General features: G+C 35.5%; 1 protein-coding gene across 1 annotated transcript in view; it reads right to left on the bottom strand.

Annotated features, from left to right (window-relative positions):
* Positions 1 to 6980, bottom strand: part of Xirp2 (xin actin binding repeat containing 2) — a 73964-nt gene extending 66984 nt beyond the window's left edge. The window contains exon 1 of the mRNA XM_013142640.2: positions 6797 to 6980. The gene's annotated coding sequence lies outside the window, so the exon portion shown is untranslated. The remainder of the gene's footprint in view (positions 1 to 6796) is intronic.
* Between the last annotated feature and the right edge of the window lie 12777 nt (positions 6981 to 19757).

The raw sequence follows: 19757 nt of genomic DNA, 5'->3' as shown, positions 1-19757 counted from the left end.
TTAGCTACTGTGAATTGATCCGAGAGAGAGAGAGAGAGAAAGAGAGAGAGAGAGAGAGAGAGAGAGAGAGAGAGAGAGAGAGAGAGACAGACAGACAGAGAAAGACAGAGAGAGTTGAGGCACACAGAGCTCGACGGAGCTATGGACATGAGATACTGAAAATGTAGTGTATATGCTGAGGTTCCAGATCAGTCAGCAGTGATCAGTAACCAGTGGAAAACATTAAGAGAGAAAATTGTGAGAAATGAGTGTATTTTGATTCTACAGACTAGGTCACACTAGTGACAAGGTCCAAAGTGCGCTGTGAGTAGCTATGTTGGAACCTGGAGCCATTAGGATTAAGGTGATTGGTGTCTTTAGCTCTGTGTGTCTGTGTGTGATGTGATGCCAATCATATGAGAATAACTGAAAGATTATTTTCACAAAGTATTGACATAAATATAATAGAGAGAGGGCACTTAATGTATTTCTACAATTCCAGAGAGAACAGAAAATTTTAATTTAACATGAAAAAGACATTTGTGAAATATAAGGATGCTTTCAACAACAGAAAAGACTATTAAGCAAGATAACATTCTCTCTTAAACAGTTTTTACTAGGTTGCTATTTTGAACATGTAACCTACAAATAATTTGGTACTTCACATTCAAATATGGATCCCAGAGATTATGTTAGTAATGATTTTTAAACTAGCATCAAATACTAAATAATAATGATATTATTACTAGTTAACACTTACTATGTGCCAAGTACTTACTATGTGCCAAACAGTAAAGTTTAAGTCACTTTATTAATATAAATTTATTTAAACTTCCAGATATTCTATACGACAAACACTAGCATCTCTATTTTCCAACGTGGAAATTAAGTTGAGTTGTTAATTTTTCCAGGGTCAACTAGGAGGCAGGTGAGCAAGCCAGAATTCAAACTCAGGCAGCTGGTTTTAAAATCTTTCAGTTCATTATGGTCAAACTGAGAGAATTTCTGGTTTCTGTATATAGTGTCATGTAGAATTCTTCTGTGATCTCCACTATCTCTAGAAGATGATGGTGTGATAATGCTGATAGAGGCTACTTTGTGTATTTTAAGAATGGTTATATATTTAGGGTCAACAAAGATATTCCAGAGGTTCTTCATGGCAATGGATTTTTTTTGAAACTGGGAATTAAACTCAGGATCTTGCATTGGCCAAGCAAGTTGCACTTGTGCCATTGAGCTATCCCCCTGGCACTAGAAGTGGAATTAAAAATATCATAAATTAAACAGAAAGATCAGTTATGAAAACTTTCTAACTTGAAGCATTGATCAAAGTGTGAAAATGCTATTAATAATGAAATTTTATATATCAGTTGCTGAAACTCCTGTTATATATCTATTCTTAGAAGATTAATTGCGTAGGAAAATTTTACTATTATTATTAAAATTTAACTTTGTACTTTGTCAGTAAAAATACTTGCAGAAAGCTATGTCAAGCTGTCTTACGCAGTATTACACAATAAACTAAAATGGGTATCATTATGCATGATATTGTTGATAGTGGACATTATTTAAGAAACAGTCATCATTCTTTGAATATCTTAATAGACTTTGAGGATTTGAAAGAAATGGAGACTATGGAAACACAGGTAGTGGTATGCTTTGCAGAAAGAAAATATATACGTACACATATATGTGAAGATAACTGGAAGAAAAGTTAATAATGTAGCATAAGAACATAGCCCAAAAGTGTGACCAGCTAAGTCAAATGGTGAAATAAACAAAAGCGTTAAAAATTGAAGTCTGAGATAATTTATTGCTTCTATTTAAAGATGGGATATTAGAAACTATAAATACTAGCTTTGAATAGACAATTGTGATAAGTGGACTAGATATTTTGTGAAATAAAGGGGTGAAATTAGACACAAACATGTGCCTTCCAAAAAGCATTTTTCTGAAATTTCACAGAGGAAAAGTGTGGCTGTTGTCCAGCTCTGGATGATGGAGAGATGACGAATCTTGAAATTATTTCTATTTCAGAATGAGTCAGTGACTGAAATCAGACATGACCTAGTACACTTCCATTCCTAAAAATAAATGTTTCTGAGACCTCTAGGACTCAGAGGACTAGCATATTTCCTACTAAAGTTGTCAAGATCCTACTGAAGTCCTGTTCCTACTTTGAGCACCGCAGAATGGTGCAGGGGAAAGAAGGAGGTGATCAAATTGTTGGTCCCTGGCAGCTGCTTTCCTCTGTGCATCCCTTGCTCTGTCCCCTGAGGCCAACTGGCAAAGGCTGCCTGGCTTTATCTTAGTAAAAAAGCAGCTGACTTCTACCCTAACGTGCCTAGGAAAGTGGCTGCGGATGCACTTGAAGCAGAGACAGTGCCTTTTATGTAAAGCTTGCAGTTAGAATCAGCAACCTTTAATCATATGAATAAACATAATTTAGTCTTTGCCTTTCCCAGAGGATTCTAACTTGATGAAGTGATCTATGGGTAGAAATTAAAAAACTCCAACATAAAAAAGTAGATAAATCAACAGTGATCTTTAACTTTACAAAGAAATTTTTCACTATTTCCCTGGAGCACTTAATCACTATAGCTGTTTACACACTTCTAATTACTTATCTAAATGGCTTACCAGTTAGATATCACAAATCTGTCATAATAGGACAGTGCTGACTAAAAACAAACAGAAACCTCAATGTAGATATTGATAAATCATCCATGAAGTTATAGTGCAAATAAGTGCTTTAAATGTGACTATTCTTATTAACATTCAAATGCATATCTTTAAAAACGTAAAATATTTTTATAGGAGATAGTATTGTGATAATTCTGGTCAACTGAGGACGCTTTGCACAGATGGTTATGGCTCTTGAGTTAAAAAAAATCGAGAAAACTTTCATAGAAATTAAATAAAAAGAAGAAAGATTTAGAAAGGGAGACAATTTCCAAATAGATAAATAAATTGACCATTTCTAATATGAAGCCATCACAATTGAGGTCCACCTGCAAATCATTTGCAAAACACTTAAATTCCTATGAGTTAAAAGTAAAATAACATCATTTGAACATTACTTTTTATTCAATTCACATTTACTAAATTTATGAAAAGCACTAGGCACATGATTTAAAACCATTTTTAATGTTGAACTGGGATGTTGAACTTGTGTGACATGTAATTTTTTGCCTTTTTTCTGTGTTGGTAACTATCCAGTTAATTCATTTAGGGATACACATAATGATATCTTCAGATTTGGGGAGAAGATGCTATTCAATATTTGACTAAGGAGAAACTAGAAATCTAAAACTTCCCAAACTGAACATTGTAGTAATATATTTATTTGAAATCATATGCATGCCTGGAACAACTTGGGAATTAATTATTTTGAAGAATCAGACATATTTAAAGCATTTAGCTCTAGATGACTAATTATCATGTATACTATTAGAAAAATAAAAAGGCAAAGATTGCTTGAAAGTCTGCCAAAAATATTGGTGGAAATTGAGCTGTCTAATGATAAGACAGTGAGGATTATCAGGAGGAATCTTGATTGACAAAAAAGATGGACACGAGTACTCAGTAACAAGAAAAGTGAATCAATCATTACTTTTTGAATTGACTATTTTCATCTAACTACATGGATTAGGTTTCCTTTTACACAGTTGGTCCTTATTTTAAGAGAAACATGAAAAGCAAAATAAAAGAAACAAAAGGCTGTATTGGAAAAATAAGGCTTTATCAAAATGTACCTCACATTGTATATCAGGTCATTGGGGTGAAGTGTGGTTGACATTATAGTACAAAGACTTGCTGAGTAACATGTGGCACTGAGACTCTAGAGAGCTGGTTTTGGGCTCTGCACTTAAACCTTATCTGAGTTACTAACTGGTGTTCCTGTGCCTCTGTTTACTTAATATAGAGCTTACAGAAGTTAAACCAATTAGGCTCTGAGGTTCTTTGTGTTATCTATGTGATAAATTCCTTTATTCTATGGTAGTATTTTGAATTTTAAGAAGTGCACTAGTCCACCAGGAATTTGGGTTAACTACTGTGCTGCTCACTTCCAGATTATATTCATACCATTATTTAGTCCTATAAAGTCCTGAGAACCGTTATATAAATATATAAATATGTACATTACTCTCTATATGTATATATACATACATACATACATACATACATATAAAGCATTTGATGCATCAAAAGTAATAAAAATATTACTGGCTTAATCTATTGATCTCATTTTAAGGAAATAAAATCTTTTGTTTATTGCCTAATTGTAACTACTGTTTATGCTTTTAGTGATTATATTATACAAGTCAAAACATACTACTTAATTTTTTAAGAGATACATTTCAATGTTTCAGAGAACAAATAATGTGAAAAATTTTGTCTGGATTTATAGATGTTTTTTCAAAAATTATTGAAAAACAAACACATGGTCCTTCTCCCCAGTTCCTGGTGCAGAACCACTAGAAGTTTCTGAGGGTTGGTGTCTCACATATTCTAAGGGTATGGCTCATGACATGTAAGAGTGGGGGAGATGTAAGAGGGGTTGGTGGGTAGATTCAGAATGGAGCCCAGGTGGAAGAAAAATGATCACAGAGATGAGTGATTCTGTCCTGCTTCTGCCCTGAGAAAGGGAGAGAGACTATGACTGAATTCCCCTATAAATATGTCTAAAAGAGATTTTGGTGAGTTTCTGGGTCACTGTTGATAATAACAACAGCAAAAGAAATGTGAAATGCCCTGATTAATTACAAGGCTCCAGAGTATGGAAGATAGAGGAGATAGGAAGCTTGTTTTAGGAAAAGATACAACATTTGATGTTAGAGGTAGGGTGAGGAAACAGATAATACAAACTCCCACACAGCTGGATAAAGACAGTGCGCCTTTACGGGATAACTCAGTTCTAACAGCACTGTTCCTGAATAAGAAAGGACTGGAGTTATCACCCTTGAAGGGGTGAAACTGTGATTTGGAAGAAGGAGTGTTTGTTTCAGAAATAGGAGACAAACAAATTACGGTTTAGTTAAATTTGAAAGTGTAAGTTCAATATTCCCAAAAGATGGAATTGGAAGCAAATAAAAAGGACTACTCTGCCAATTAAGCTCTGTCCCCCATGGACTGATCAATCAGAAATCTTGCAATTACATTTCCAGGTGTCTATTAAGTACCTAATCTGCTCTATAAATTACTAACTCTAGACAGGACTCTGAGCTCTCCAATTGACTTTGTAAAAAGAATATTGGTGTGCAAAAATGTTTCAATGTGGCAGGTGTGCAGTAAGAGACAGAATACTCCAACAGATTGCATGGTGGGTGGCTGTCTCAGTAAACATCAGTAAATTATCCATGAACTTACAGGCTTTGCCCCCAAAGCAGCCCCAGGAAAGGCAACACTCTTTCCCTCTGTGATCACAGGAGACATGAAGCTGGGCCTGACATTTCTCCTGCAACATGTTCTGAAGTGAAGACCTCTGTGATCCTTGAAGAATGTCTACTCTCATTTTTCAGGCAGTTGAGATACCCTAAACTTGATGAAAACAGAATCGTGCTGTCCAGACTTTATTTTGCCCAAACTGCTGGCACTTTGCCACATAGCAGATACGAGAAATGCTGACTTTTAAAAATGGATCTAGCTGTTTGCTCATGTGGTTGTAGCAAGAAGGGAAAACATTCAGAGGAAGCAAAGGGGTAGAAAAATATTCAAGCATAAAATCCAGGACTTTCTAATTCTGCCCCAACATTTTAAACACACCGGCAATCCCTAGTAAAACCCTAAATAAGTGCTCTTTCATATTAAAATTCATGGTACTGAATGTAGTTGAGGCAAATATTTTACTTATCCTTTGGCACTGTGTGCATGAAATTTTAAAATAATTCAAACAATCTACAGCTTGTCAGTGACCAAATAGAGTTCTGGTAAAAATAAAATATCTTTCAGTTCAGCAGCAGCTGGCTAAATTTAAACGCTGTATTATGTAATCTTAAAGTGTCCTTGCTTTTAGTTGGTGTCTTAGGAAATTCTGTTATAATGTCTTTTCCAAATCACTCAGTCTCTTAACATCTAAACATTTAAGGCACAACAGGACCAAATTAAGGTGTTTGCAGGCAATCGAAGACAGAAAAAAAATCCATTTGAAACAGTATATAGGGCATGGTATGTTTAAAGTACAATCTCAGTCTTCTCTATTTAAGTTTGTAGTTATGATAATTAGGACTGGCAGATCCAACTGGAAATGCTTTTCTTAATTCTGCAAAATGTGTAAGAACCTTGGTCTTTAATCCTTATTCCAGTAAAACTCCCAGAGGAGGTGAGCCCATGGCTAGAGCGAGAGCTACAGAATCAAACTAAAACTGGAAAAGAATAATTTACCTACATCTCTCTGAGCAAGCTGAGACAGTTGAAAATATTTCAAACTCCTCTTTTCATCACCATATTTTAAAAAACACCATTTTGTGTTTCCTAATGTATTACTTTAATTTATGCCTATTACAGGCAAACTGATTTTTATCCAGTTTTTCTTTAGTTGCAAGTTATAAAATTTTTACCAGTGACTTTATTAAATTGGGTTCATTATTTTTCAGTATTATGACAAATGCTTTTTCGCAAAGAGTTGCATATATAAAGACTTAAATTTCATAATATAAAATAATGATGAATATTATCATAATAACAAAACCCCACTGAATATTTCCTTGTATAACAATGACAATTTGACCTATGGCTTTCATTGATTGTCACTGATGAGCCAGAGCATTTTGCAGTCCTGGAAGCACACATGAATGAATGATAGTATTCCACGTACCTTTTATAATAGATTTAACCCCAAGTTCATGGAAATGTCATATATCTCTATAATTCTTCACTGAGTAGCTTCCTCCCTCGTTTCCTGTACAGCAAATTTCCCAGTCCCCTGAAGCAAGTGAAGTGGAGACCAGCTCCACGGACAGGTCTATTCAACAAGTGGATGGGATGATGGCTGAATTTATTTTAGCGGTGAGTTTCAAGGATGCAACCAAGCACCTATTTTTAGGAACTGAGCTCTGTATAGGTGGGCCAGAGCCAAGCACTCTTTTCAGAAGTGTGTCTCGCAGGGCGTCTTCCTCAAAGTGTCCCGGGTGGGTGATGTGTGTGTGTGTGGCACTCACACATGTGCAGTCAATCAAACTCCCTCTGCAGCCACAACCCTCAGGCAGACTCTGAACTTTTGAACAAAGTGTAAAACACAACTGGCGCAGAAGAGGAAATGGGAGGAGGGATTAAAGTTCTTGAATGACTTGAACTTTCTAACTAATTTAAATCTTTTAAGAGTTGAGAGTATGGATATAAAGCAAGGAGGCAAAGTTTCACTTCATTCTGGAGGAATAATGAACATAAGTTCTTTGGAAGAGGAAACTATTGTTTTGTAAAATAGTCTTAGATATGCCAAATGTTACTTCACTTTTCCAGCTTGCATGGGAAGGAAAGTAAAACACTACTTGTATAATTATATACGCAAAAGATGTCTTTTGTTTGGTTGAAAAGGCTGTGAGAGAGAAGTGAGAAAGCTTTCTAGAGAGGATAGAGCACATATCCAATCCTGTTCATTATTGGTGTGAGGATCACCACAGGATTGGATATGTAAGGGAAAAGGAGTCACTCCCATGCTCCTGCAAGAATCATACTAAATGTCCTTTGCTGTCACACCACTTGCTCAGCACACCCTGTCAGCCTGCTTCAGAAGAAAGGAGGAAGTCAACTAGAATTGCTAGTTGAGTTCTATAATACTATTGCATTTTAGGTAAAGATAAAACTAACCACTCTATCTTTCTGTTACTTTCCAAGTGTGGGATGCTGCATGTTTCCAGCCAGCCTCACCACAAACCCAAATAAAGAAAAAGTAAATTGCCCTTCAACCAAGGAAGACACCTTATGCATGTCCTCTATTTCACAGAAAATATTTACAATTAAACTATATGTAATTTACAAATAAAAGTTAGTGCATAGTTTATTCCATGTATAATATTTGTTTCCACTAAAAAGTAAGTCAAGAGTTGATATGTCAGCTCATTAGCTCTAAGAAACAGTTAGACTTGATTTTGCCAAATACGCTGAATATTTTCAGCACCCTGTATTATCCAACTGTTCACTCATACTGCCCACCATGGTAGCTATTCGACACATGCAACCATTTAAATTTTACTTGATTAAAATTGCATGAAATTTAAAATTCACTTCTTCAGCTGCATGAGGCATCTTTCAAGTGTTCAGTCTCCAATGTGACTGGAGGCTACACATGGAACAGTACACCTACACACCGTGTCCCTCTTGCAGCAAGTTATATGGGACAAAGCTTGTGCAGCCCAGGATCTCAGCACTGCTTTGACTACAGTCATCCTCTATGGTGACTATGCTCCCAGTTTGCTGACCTGTGATTAAGTGGAACGAAGTCTGGCAATGTTAAACGGTTGCTGTGAAAATTACACAAGATAATAGATATAAACCAATTATTTCAGGGGCAATTATTACTCTAACATAACGCATAATAAATTACTATCATTTTACATACCTATGTATATAAAAATGGCACTAGATCTAAAATTCTGATAGTTTAAATTATGAGGTTGATCTTGTAATACAAATGAAATATACTCTATTCTTGTGCCTGGAAATAGTTACTAATGATGCTTAGGTTGGCTTTGCCCTTTGAAGTATGGATGATTACTGAAAGATCCGACCTCTTGCTCTCTCATCGTTTCTCTTTATTCAAACTCCCTGTTTTTTCATTCGATTTAATTAGTTTTTCACTTGCTTCTTTAAATTTCACTCCTGAAAATTTTTCTTCAAATTTTCCATTTTAGCTTTTCAGAAAGAAAATGTATTTGTATTAAATATGCAGATATTAAAAGATGTTATATATTTTCTTGTTATACATTTTTCAATGTTTTTTATAGTTTTCAAACACAAGTAATTTAACCTTACAAAAATTAATTGGGTAGATTGGTGACACATTATAAAATACTTGTTAATGTAAAAGCAATAAATGTAAAAACTACAGCAGCATCCATTAGTTAACTTAAGGTCAAGCAAAAATTGTTCCATTATAAAACACATTAGTTAACATAATTTGGCTTATTGGAGAAACAGTGTAAAATAGCTAGAACTTTAGGAAAGCTAGACCTTAAAGAGCAGGACAATTGGAGGAGGCAATAAAATGTTTATTCACTATAGCCAGTGAGACTAGACAGCAAGGACAACAGCAGCAGCAGGGTCATGACCACTCAATATTTCCCTGGGTGCAAACACTGAATTTAATTTTTATTGAATAACAATCTAATCCATTGCCACAATATTTCTGTGAAAGCAAGATACGTGGATGGATTGATGAGTGACACACAGGTAGAAAAATACACAGGTAAAAAAAAAACTCTAAGATGATTACTCATATCAAGATCTTAGAGTTCAAAGGGAAGCCACACCCCTTCCTCAAATTGTAAACATTCTTCAATCTTCACAGTGCTTAGACACTTCGTCTCCAGGTATTAAAAGCTGTATTGGATTTAACTGAAGCTTGCATGAGATTTTTCTTGTGGAATGAAGTAACTAGCTAATGTCAACCCAATGCTCCCACAGAGAACAGTTAGAACCCTTGGCTCAATCACAAAGATAATATACATAATGCACCAGAGGCCAACCAAACTGTAAGGCTGTAAGGACCAAAGGGACTACGAGAAACATAAAAACCTTGCAAATGTGAACTAAGGATTTGCAACTATGTCTATAATATTTATGGATTTTTTTTTTCTTTTGCACCTAGAGGTTGGAAATCTAGGTTTGGATCAGGAAGATCTCTGCTGGGAATGAGGAATGACAAAACTTTTGGCAGTTATTTAGGATGGAAGTGACAAAATTAGAAAGTAGGAGCTATGTGTGGTGTCACAAGCCTGTAATCCTAGCACTGCCCGGAGGGAGATGAGGTAGTAGCATCATAGTCTCTAGACCCAGTCTGAAATGAAAAAAAAAAAAAATATGGGCTGTGGGTATAGCTCATTGATTCCTGGTTTCAATTCCAAATACATACATACATACATACATACATACATACATTCTAATTTCTCCTCGAGATATTCACTAAATTCTAAAATTTTGCAGTTTTTCAAGATATAATTGCAAGCCTCAAATTAGTGAAGACAATGGCTCACGTTTTATGATGCTGAGCAAACAAGTATCTACAAGGAGGATATGTAACAGTTGAAGCTCTTGAATGAAAGAAGAACTGGTTCTGGAATGATTTGCAGCAACTTCTTGGTCCCTGGTAGTGCTTGACAGACTGCATATAGCCAGTGATTGATGATTCTATATTGGTTTCTGGCACAAGGCAGATAAACCAGTAAAAATATTGGTGCTTAACCAGGTTTGTGATAAAAGCATTGGTGACTCTCATTGACTCAAACATAGCAATCCCAGCTTCAAGACAACCGACAAATTTGCAGTCTTCACTTTGAATGAGGCCAGAAATACCATCTAAGCATTTTAAAGGTGAATGGGGATTCCCTGCAGTCTCAGGGCTAGGGAGAAAAGGAACTCATAGATTTTCAGTGAAATCCTAAATTAAGATGGTCAGCTCCTCCCTCCCCTCTGTTCTATCTGACTAGTAGAGAAAAGTTTGAATATCCTTAATGAAGGTAACATTGTCTGAAGCTTTTTGAGTTTTGTTTCTGAAGACACAGAGATTGACTTTATTTTTAAATTATTATTATTATTATTTTATATTTTAGATATACATAATGATCATTCATCACAGAGAATTTGTACTTATACATGATATAATTTTCCCCATTGCCTTCCATATTTGGGAGTCTCTTCCCTTTTCTATTTATAAAAGCTTCATTTTCATTCTTTGCTTTTCAATTCCATTTTATCCCCTTTCCCCATCTCTAATTCTCCTTCCCATTTGAGTGTCTTCCTATCTGATAACATCTAGTATACGGTTTGGTTCTTATTTACACTTTTGTTTTCTTGCACCAGATAAACAATGCAATATTTACACATGGGTGTTCAATTAATTTCACTTAGGGGTAAGTCTCAAGGCACAGCCATTTACCTAGAAATGTCTCGGCTTTATTCTTCTTCATTGCTGAGTGGTATTCCATTATCTAAAAATCCCTATATCTTTATCCAATCATCTGTTGAACCTGAATCTGTTTCCAAGATTTGCTTATTATAAACTGTGCTGCTATAAGCATGGGTGCTCATATATTGTTGTGGTATGATGTTTTTAATTCTTTCAGGAAGATACCAAAAAGAGAAATAGCTAGGTCAAATGGAACTTCTAGTTTTAGTTGGAGAAATCTCTACCCTGGTTTATTAACACAGTGGTTGCATCAGTCCTACAAACAATGGAGAAGAGTTCATTTTTCTCTGAAGCCCCTCCAGCATTTGTTATTGGTTGATTTCTTGATAATTGTCATTCTTTATGGAGTGGGGTAGCATATCATCATTGCTTTAATTTGCATCTCTTAAATTACCAATGACATTGAACATTTTTATATACTTATTTGCTGTTTCTATTTCTTTATCTGATTTTAGTGTGAAAGATTTCAATATTTTGACCTTTTAGTATGATGTTGTCTGTTGGTTTGTCAAAAATGGCTTTTATTGAATTGAGATAAGGACACTCTATTCCAATTTTCTGTGGGGTTTCTATGGTGGTTGGGTGTTAAGCTTTGTCAAACAATTTTTCTGTGTCACTGAGATGATCATATGATATTGCCTTTGACTCGGTTGATATGGCACATTACATTAATTGATTTGCATATTTTGAACCATCTCTGATTCCCTAGGATGAATCCTATTTGGTGTATAATCTTTTTTGATGATTTGTTGCATTCAACTTGTCAGTATCTTATCAAAGATTTTTGTGTCTATGTTCAGTAGGGAAATTGGCCTGTAGTTTTCTTTGTGGTTGGATCCTTCTCTGGTTTTGGATTCAAAGTAACACTTGCTTCAATAAATGAGTTTTGGAGAATTACTATCCTTTCAATTTCATTAACGACTTTGAGGAATAATGATATTAGAGCTTCTGTAATTTTCTTGTAGTATTCAACTGTAACCCATCAGAAAGTGGGTTTTTCTTTGTGGTCAAGTTTTTTTTTTGAAGAGAATAAAACCAAATGAGTGATAACAAAATGGGATCAGTCAAAACAAAAGGATGGACATAGTACATGACTTAAAACCAAAATGCAAGGTGATCCACAATGGTTACCATAATGTCTCTTGTTATCTTCAATAGAATTGACCATATCATCAAGCATAATAAAACTGAACATAACAATACAGAATGAAATCAATAAAAGCAAAACATTGGGGACATTATAAGACTTCAAAAAGAAGGTAATAGTCAAACCAGAATGGGTATCATAGTGAATCTTAATGTTTTCAGAGTAGTTGCCTTTTCCCTCAGACTTGATACTATGAAACAAAATAGATTTGAATAAGATCAGTCAGAACAAGACAGTGATAAAAAAAAAACAGATCCAAATATAATCAGTCAAAACAAGACAGTGAAATCAATACAAGGACTCAAATTAGGTTTATAGGAAATCAAAAGTGCTTACTGTAGTATATCCTGCTATCTTTGAAACAGCTGTCCATGCCATCAAATCTAGTACAAGTAGACAAACTGGAACAGAATATAACCAAACTAAACAGAGTGATGAAAACAATATGGGTTTTAAATCATGATACAAGATTAACAATGTCCACTACCTTCCCTTTTTAGACAGTTTCTCTCTTTTCTCTTCCACAGGGTTCATTGCACATTTTATATCTCACTAATTCTTTTAGGTTTTAAATTAGGCAACCCACTATTTACCTAAGTGATTCTGAACTTTTTTACCCCTGAGCATGATCTTAAGTTGTATCCATTTACCAACAAGAGCCTCAAGGATTTCCTTCCTTATAAGCTGAGTAGTTCTCCATTGCATGAAAGTGTTGCCTATCTAACCAATCTGCAGCTGATGGATGACTTTTATCTGGTTTCCTGTCACATAGAGCATTATTTTCTCATTTGTGACTTTCAGTCCATAAACCCTCTTTCAAGTTAATTATATTTCTTGTATACAGCTTCTTGATGGACCTTATCTCCTGATCCACTCTGTCTGTGTGGACATCCACTTATGCAATTATGGCCAACCTTCTCTGCCATGCTATTTTTTTGCCTTTGTTTGTCTACTTTCCCCCTTCATTCCACTGTCTGCCCCATTCAGTGACCCCCTTCTGCTGCTGTTCCTGAAACCATGGTCTTTTTCTCTCTCTCTAGAATGTTCTTCAGTATTTTTTGTAGGGTTGGATTGGTGGTCATGACCTTCCCCAGTTCCTCTTTGTCATGGAAGCATCCTGTTTCTCCATTAAGTTTGAGAGATAGTTTTCAGGGTACATCAATCTGGGTTGGAAGTTATTTTCTTTCATGGCTTGGGATATTTCACTCCAAGCTCTTCTTGACTTGATAGTTTGTGTTGAGAAGTCTGTTACGATTCTGATGGGTTTTCCTTTATAGGTGATCTGCTTCTTTTATCTGACAGCTTTTAATATTGTGTCATTATGTTGAATTTCTGGGATCTTGATTATTATATTCCTGGGCATAGATCTACTTTGGTTATAGCTGGCTGGAGTTCTGTATGCCTCATATATCTGAATATCATTCCCTTTTGCTATGCTTGGGAAGTTTTCTTTATTTCTGTAAATAGCCTTTGTATTTCATTTGTGTTTTATTCTTAAGTTATAGATTCTCTGTCTTCTTCTAGCCTTTGTATTGTTACTTCCTGGTTCCTTGTTATTTTTAACAGGCTTTTCCTTTCATAATCACAAGTTGCAAACCTGTCTTCAAGGTTTGATGATCTATCTTTAGTTTCTTTAAAGTAGTTTTGCCAGTTTTCAATGGAGTTTTTAATTTCCTGGTAATCTCTTTGAATCTGTTTCATGTATTCTAAATTTTTGTATATTCTTCATCAAAGATTTCCCTACTTTTTTATACTCCTTTATTCTTCCATCTGTGTCTTTTTGAGAGGTGCTTAGCCTTTCTTTTATTATTTTTCTTCCTTTACTTGTATTAGTATTTCTGTTTTAGGTTCTTTTATAATTTCATGAAAATGTTTATGTCAGATGCTGTTGCTTCAGAAGTTGCAGGTGTGCAACTCCTGATCTCTTCTGTGTTTACCTCCCTTCTGAGCTAGTTAACCACTGGGAGTCTTCACCACTTTAGTGTGTGCCACCTGGTGGGGCTGGTTAGGGATAGCTTTAGGGCAACCTCGACCTTGACTATTGGATGGTGGTCAGGGGTGGGACTCAGTCCAATCAGTTTTCACCATTCTGCTTTGCCCTAGGAGTGGCTGAATGAAGATGGCTGCAGTTCTGGTTCTGGGCTTATCCAGTCCTACTCCAAAATAGTACTAGCCAATCGCCCACTCCCGTTGGAGGACTGAGTACCCCACACTCACTGACAGCCAGTGCAGCTCTCCAGCCCACTGCTCCACTCCACCACTGTGTCTTCCTGGAGAGGCCTTTGGGCTTGCCAGCTCCAGCTTCACTGTGACTGTGTATTGTGGGATTCCAGTAATGCTTTTTGCACAGTGGGACCAGCTCTGAAAGTGCATCTGGCTACTGCCTTCTAAGTTTCTCTTTTCTTTCTTCTGTTTAATAAGTTTTTAAATTCTTTTATTCTCTCTGGGTGCTTTGATTCTCACTTTAGTTTCTTCCTGGCTTGAGGGGATCTATTTCTTTCCCTCTGGTCTTCTCCAGAATGCTGTATTCCAGCATCTGGGCTGTTTTACTCAGAGAGACTTTTTACTTTGCTGGTTACTGTTCCACCATCTTCCTAGAATCTCTGGATGTTACTTCTTTGAAGATGAAGTTCTGTGCCAGAGATTTTAACTCAGTGGCATAAGTGTCTGCCTGGCAAGCACCTGCCTGGCAAGTGCCTGGTCATGAGTTCCATCTCTTCTCTCCTGTACCAGGTTCCCGTGCCTCAGGGCCTGACACGGGTCAGAGGGTGGGAGCACAAGTGTAGGAATGCGAGGGGCTCCACCTGGCCTTCTGGTGCCGGGGCCTGGGTACTACCCATGCCCCGCTTCCAGCAGGTTGCCCTGCCTGTTGGCAAGATTTTAATTACATCTTCAATTTCAGTGGCTGATACTCAATTATTTAAAATTTTTATAACTTCTTGATTCAGCTTTGGTAATTTGTATACATCTAGGTATCTATTTCCTCTGTGTTTTCCATCTTATTAGAATAAAAGTTCTCAAAGTAGGCATTGAATGATCTTCTGGAGTTTTGCAGGATCCATTTATACAATGATTGACTTCAATTGTAAAGAGACAGGATTTTGTCATAACAATCTGGAAGCAGGTATTAGGCGTATTTGAATTATCACACAACAATTTTGTGATAATCTTATTGATTGACAGTATTTATTACAATGTAAGACATGACCAAAATATAAAAAGATGGAAAATTTGATGAGGAAATTGAAATAACAATTTAAGAAAGAAATAGCTAATTCAGAAGTTAAACTATATCAGAAAGTAAGAAGTAAGTTGAAAATTAACATCAGGTTAGAGACTGCAAAAGACAAAATTAGTAAACTGAAAAATAGATCATAAATAGAATCCCTTTGGGTATTTTGCATTTCATATTTAGTGTTTAATTGGTCTTTTGCAACAACATGATGTTTAATTATGTATCTGTGGTCTACTAAACGCCAAGTTGCACTGCATATGTCACATTTGTATTACTTTATGTTCGTGTGGGTCATAACTGTTTGACAATAGCACTGTGTCATTATTTTAGCTTTCTGTGCAATCTAGTGTAGTTGGTCTCTTCACACAACACCTAAGTCTATCTGAAAGAATATGTGAATAGGAAAGAGTCATTGTCATACATAAAGTCATAGTGTTGCTAATAACCTCACTCTGAGGTAAAACCAAGCATGAGTTTGGTTTCACTCATTAATCCAGATTTGCAGGTGTTCTAGATGATCATAGTAAAAAGTTTATGATTAGGACATTTCAAAATACTAATGCTTCTCTAAGAGGTCTTTATACATTGTGAATTCATTCATTTTTCTACATTTCCCATTTCAATTTGAAGGCTAAAGACTTATTTTCCTGATGTAAAAGAAATATATCATTTTAGGAATTCATTTGGTTCACTTTTTTGTTATTGTTCATTAAAAATTTCTTAACAGGCAAGTCATTTAGCTTACTTTAATCATTTCATAATGTGTGCACATACACAGACACCACATTTTATCACAAACATCACATTTCACATCCCCCTGCTACATATAATTTATCTGTTGATTATATCTTAATAATATTGAAGAAATAAAACTTTCCTCTTTTAAACGATTGATGCTAGAACAACTGAACGTCTAGATCCATGAAAATAAAATAGAGTGAGATGTAGACTTTATGACCTTCACAAAATTAACTTAAAATGAATCATTGCCTTGACTGTAAAACACAACATTGGAAAACTCCTAGAAGTTAATGTACGAGAAAATCTACAGGGTTTAGCAATGACTTTTCAGATATAGTATCAGTAACATGCTGTAAGAAGGAAAGAACTGATAAGCTATTCTTAACTGAAATTAAAAATATGTGCACTAGGAAAGGCATGGCAAAAGAATAAAAACAGAAAAGACATAATCTAAGCAAAAAAATTGCAAAGGACATAGCTGATAAAGAACTATTATCTAAAATATACAAATCAACAATTACAATTCAACAGTAAGAAAAACAAGCAACTAACTAATTTAAGAAATGGTCCAGTTAGTAAGGAGGTAGAAAAAAAGAAACAATAACATATTGTTGGTGGGAACAAAAATTAGAGCAGTAGTTGTAGAGAATAGGAAGATCCCTCAAAAAATTGAATATAGAACTGCTATACAATCCAAAAATTCCAGGCCAGGAGATGGATACAGCCCAAGCAAGTGAAACAAGTATGTTGAAGAGATATTTGTCCACCCACATTTTTGCTGCATTATTTACCACTCCCAAGACAAGGAAAGCTCTAAGTGCCCACCAGCTGTTGAGTGGATGAAGCTAATGTGGTACATAAATATAATGGAATGCTATTGACTGCAAAAAAGAAAGAAAGAAAGAACAAAAGAAAGAAAGACAGAAAGAAAGAAAGAAAGAAAAAAGAAAATTAAAGAAAAAAGAAATTCTGTCATTTGTCACAACATGACTAGAAGTGGAAATCACTATGTTAAGGAAGTCAGAACTGAAAGACAAGTACCACACGGGAATTTTAGAAAGTCAAGCCTGCTGAAGGTAAGGGTATATTGGAGGTTAACTGAGGGTGTGGGGAGTGATGGTGAAGACTGGATGCATAAAGTTTGATTAATGAGTTCAGAGTTGCACTTAGGAACAAAGTGGTCTGGTGTGCTATTCTACAGTAGGGTGACAATAGCTAACAATAATGCACTGTACACTTCAGACAAATAGAAGAAAGGATTTTGAGTTTCCACAATAAAGAAATGATAGATGACCGAGGAGATAGATACGTCTAACTTCATTTAAGCATTACACAAAAATCTATCTATGTATAGATAGATATCACATGGTACACAATTACTGTGTATTCTTTCACACATTTATGTCTCAATTAAACTAAATGTAAAAATAAAAAAACGGACCAAGGATTTTAGTGGAAATCTTACCAAGAAATCTTACCAGATAGAAAAAAATCATATAAAATTATTCTGTGTGTTATGTTAACAGGAAAACGCAAATTGAAACTAAAGTGGGGTACCACTGTGTACCTCATATTAGAAACGCTGATGTGCGGAGGACTGACAAGGATGCTGGCAAGGATGCAGTAAAACGGGGACGTTCATTCATTGCTAGCAAGTATGTAAGCTAAGAGTCCCACTTTGGAGCCTAATTTGGCTGTTGTTCACAAAACAAACGATACTCTTCTGTATGATCTAGCAATCAAACTGTTTGGTATTTACACAAAGGAGTTGAAGATTTATATTCAACACAAAGCTATAGTTGGATGTAAATATCAGTTTTTCATAATTACCAAAACTTGTAGGCAACCAAATTGTTAGATGTCTGGTGAAATAAACTCTGGGAAACCAGAAAATGGAATATTATTTATTGTTACAAAGAAAAAAAAAAACCTCTCAAGTCATAAAAAGGCGAGGAGAAATTTTAAATGCATATGAAAAACTGTCTGAGTGTCTATATATTGGTTAATTCTAATTCTGTGACATTCTGGAAAAGACAAAATTATAGAAACAGTAAAAACACAAGTGGTTTTCAGAAGCTAAGGGAGAAAAAGGGAGGACAAGCAGAACAGAGAATTTTAGGTCAGGGGAACTACTCTCCAAGATGGTGGATGACAGTGGATGCATCATTGTGCCATTTGTCAAACCCACAGACTGAACATGCAGCACCGTGAATGAATCCTAATGTGAACTAGGGACGTCATGTGAGTAGGATGGGTCAGCGTGAACTCATCCATTCTAGAAATTGCACCTATCCAGTGGGGCGTATTGACAAGGATCTTGCATTTTGTGAGGCAGGAAGTAAATGGGAAATCTCTATACCTCTTGTTCAGTTTTGTTTTAAAGCTAAAACTGCTGTAAAATTAGAATCTATTAAAGTTTATAAAACACTCTTCAAGAAAAACAGCATAACCTCCTCCTCCCTCTCCTCATCTTGTCCTTTTCCTCCTCCGGTCCTCATCCTTGTCCTCGCCTTCCTCCTCCTCCTCCCAGTCTTCCTTCTCCTTCTATTTTCCCCTTACTAATAACATCTAGACTTACAAGGCATTGTGCCAGAGATTTTATTGGTACTTTACATTTATTTTCTCAGTTTTACAGAAACTGTAAGGACTTTGTATTTTCACCATTATTTTAAATGAAAAATGAGGATAAGTAAAATTAAGTAACTCTTCCAAAGACGAAAGTCAATAATAATAAAATGCTCAGTGGAATCAACTTTGCTGACTCTATAGTTTTGTTTTATTGGGGACATTATTTATTGTGACCTTTATTCAAAGTCCCATCTACTATTAAGTATGTTGGGTGACAAGTTTCAAAAGAGACCATCTCTACCACATATTGTTCAAAACTGAGGATAAGGCACAGTGTATGCCTGCAGTATGGAAGCTTTTTCTGCATAATATCAAAGAACATGTCACTGATGAGAATAATGGAGATTTAAAGGTGCAACAACTATATTTCCCTCATTTGATAGGTAATCTCACAAAAGGGTCCAGCTGAGAATTGTAGAATTAAAGAACAAATGCATAAATACTAAAATGTCATATTATTATTTAGTGCACACAAAATACTGGCCTGCCAGTTAGTTTTTGGCAATGTGCTTTAGACATTGACTCTTTAGTTGTTTTTGGAACAGCATTAAGATATTAGTAACTAAATTATAGCTGGATTTAATTAACTATTATTTTCACCTGTTCAGGTTTAATTCCATTAAAATTATATCATCATATTTAGGAAGTATGAATAAAATCTTTATTCATATATGACTCATTTTAATCACCTCATAGGCTTTTATAGAGTTATGATGTAATTTACTGAGCAACTAGGGAACTTTAGATAATGATAACAGCACTATTAATAACAGTGCCAACACACAGTACAGGCTAGGACCATCTAGGGAGAAGAGGAAGGGTGAATACCTGACCAGCCCAGTGTTGAATCTTTGGACTCACCCTGTGAGTAACCACTGAGGAGGATTTCAAATGATACCTCA

The sequence above is a fragment of the Cavia porcellus genome, unplaced genomic scaffold (assembly GCF_034190915.1).
Source record: "Cavia porcellus strain 051 isolate PalLab524CR breed Dunkin Hartley unplaced genomic scaffold, mCavPor4.1 scaffold_12, whole genome shotgun sequence".
Classification (NCBI taxonomy): domain Eukaryota; kingdom Metazoa; phylum Chordata; class Mammalia; order Rodentia; family Caviidae; genus Cavia; species Cavia porcellus.
The sequence above is the reverse complement of the archived record's forward strand: the minus strand, read 5'-3'. Positions and strand labels throughout refer to the sequence as shown.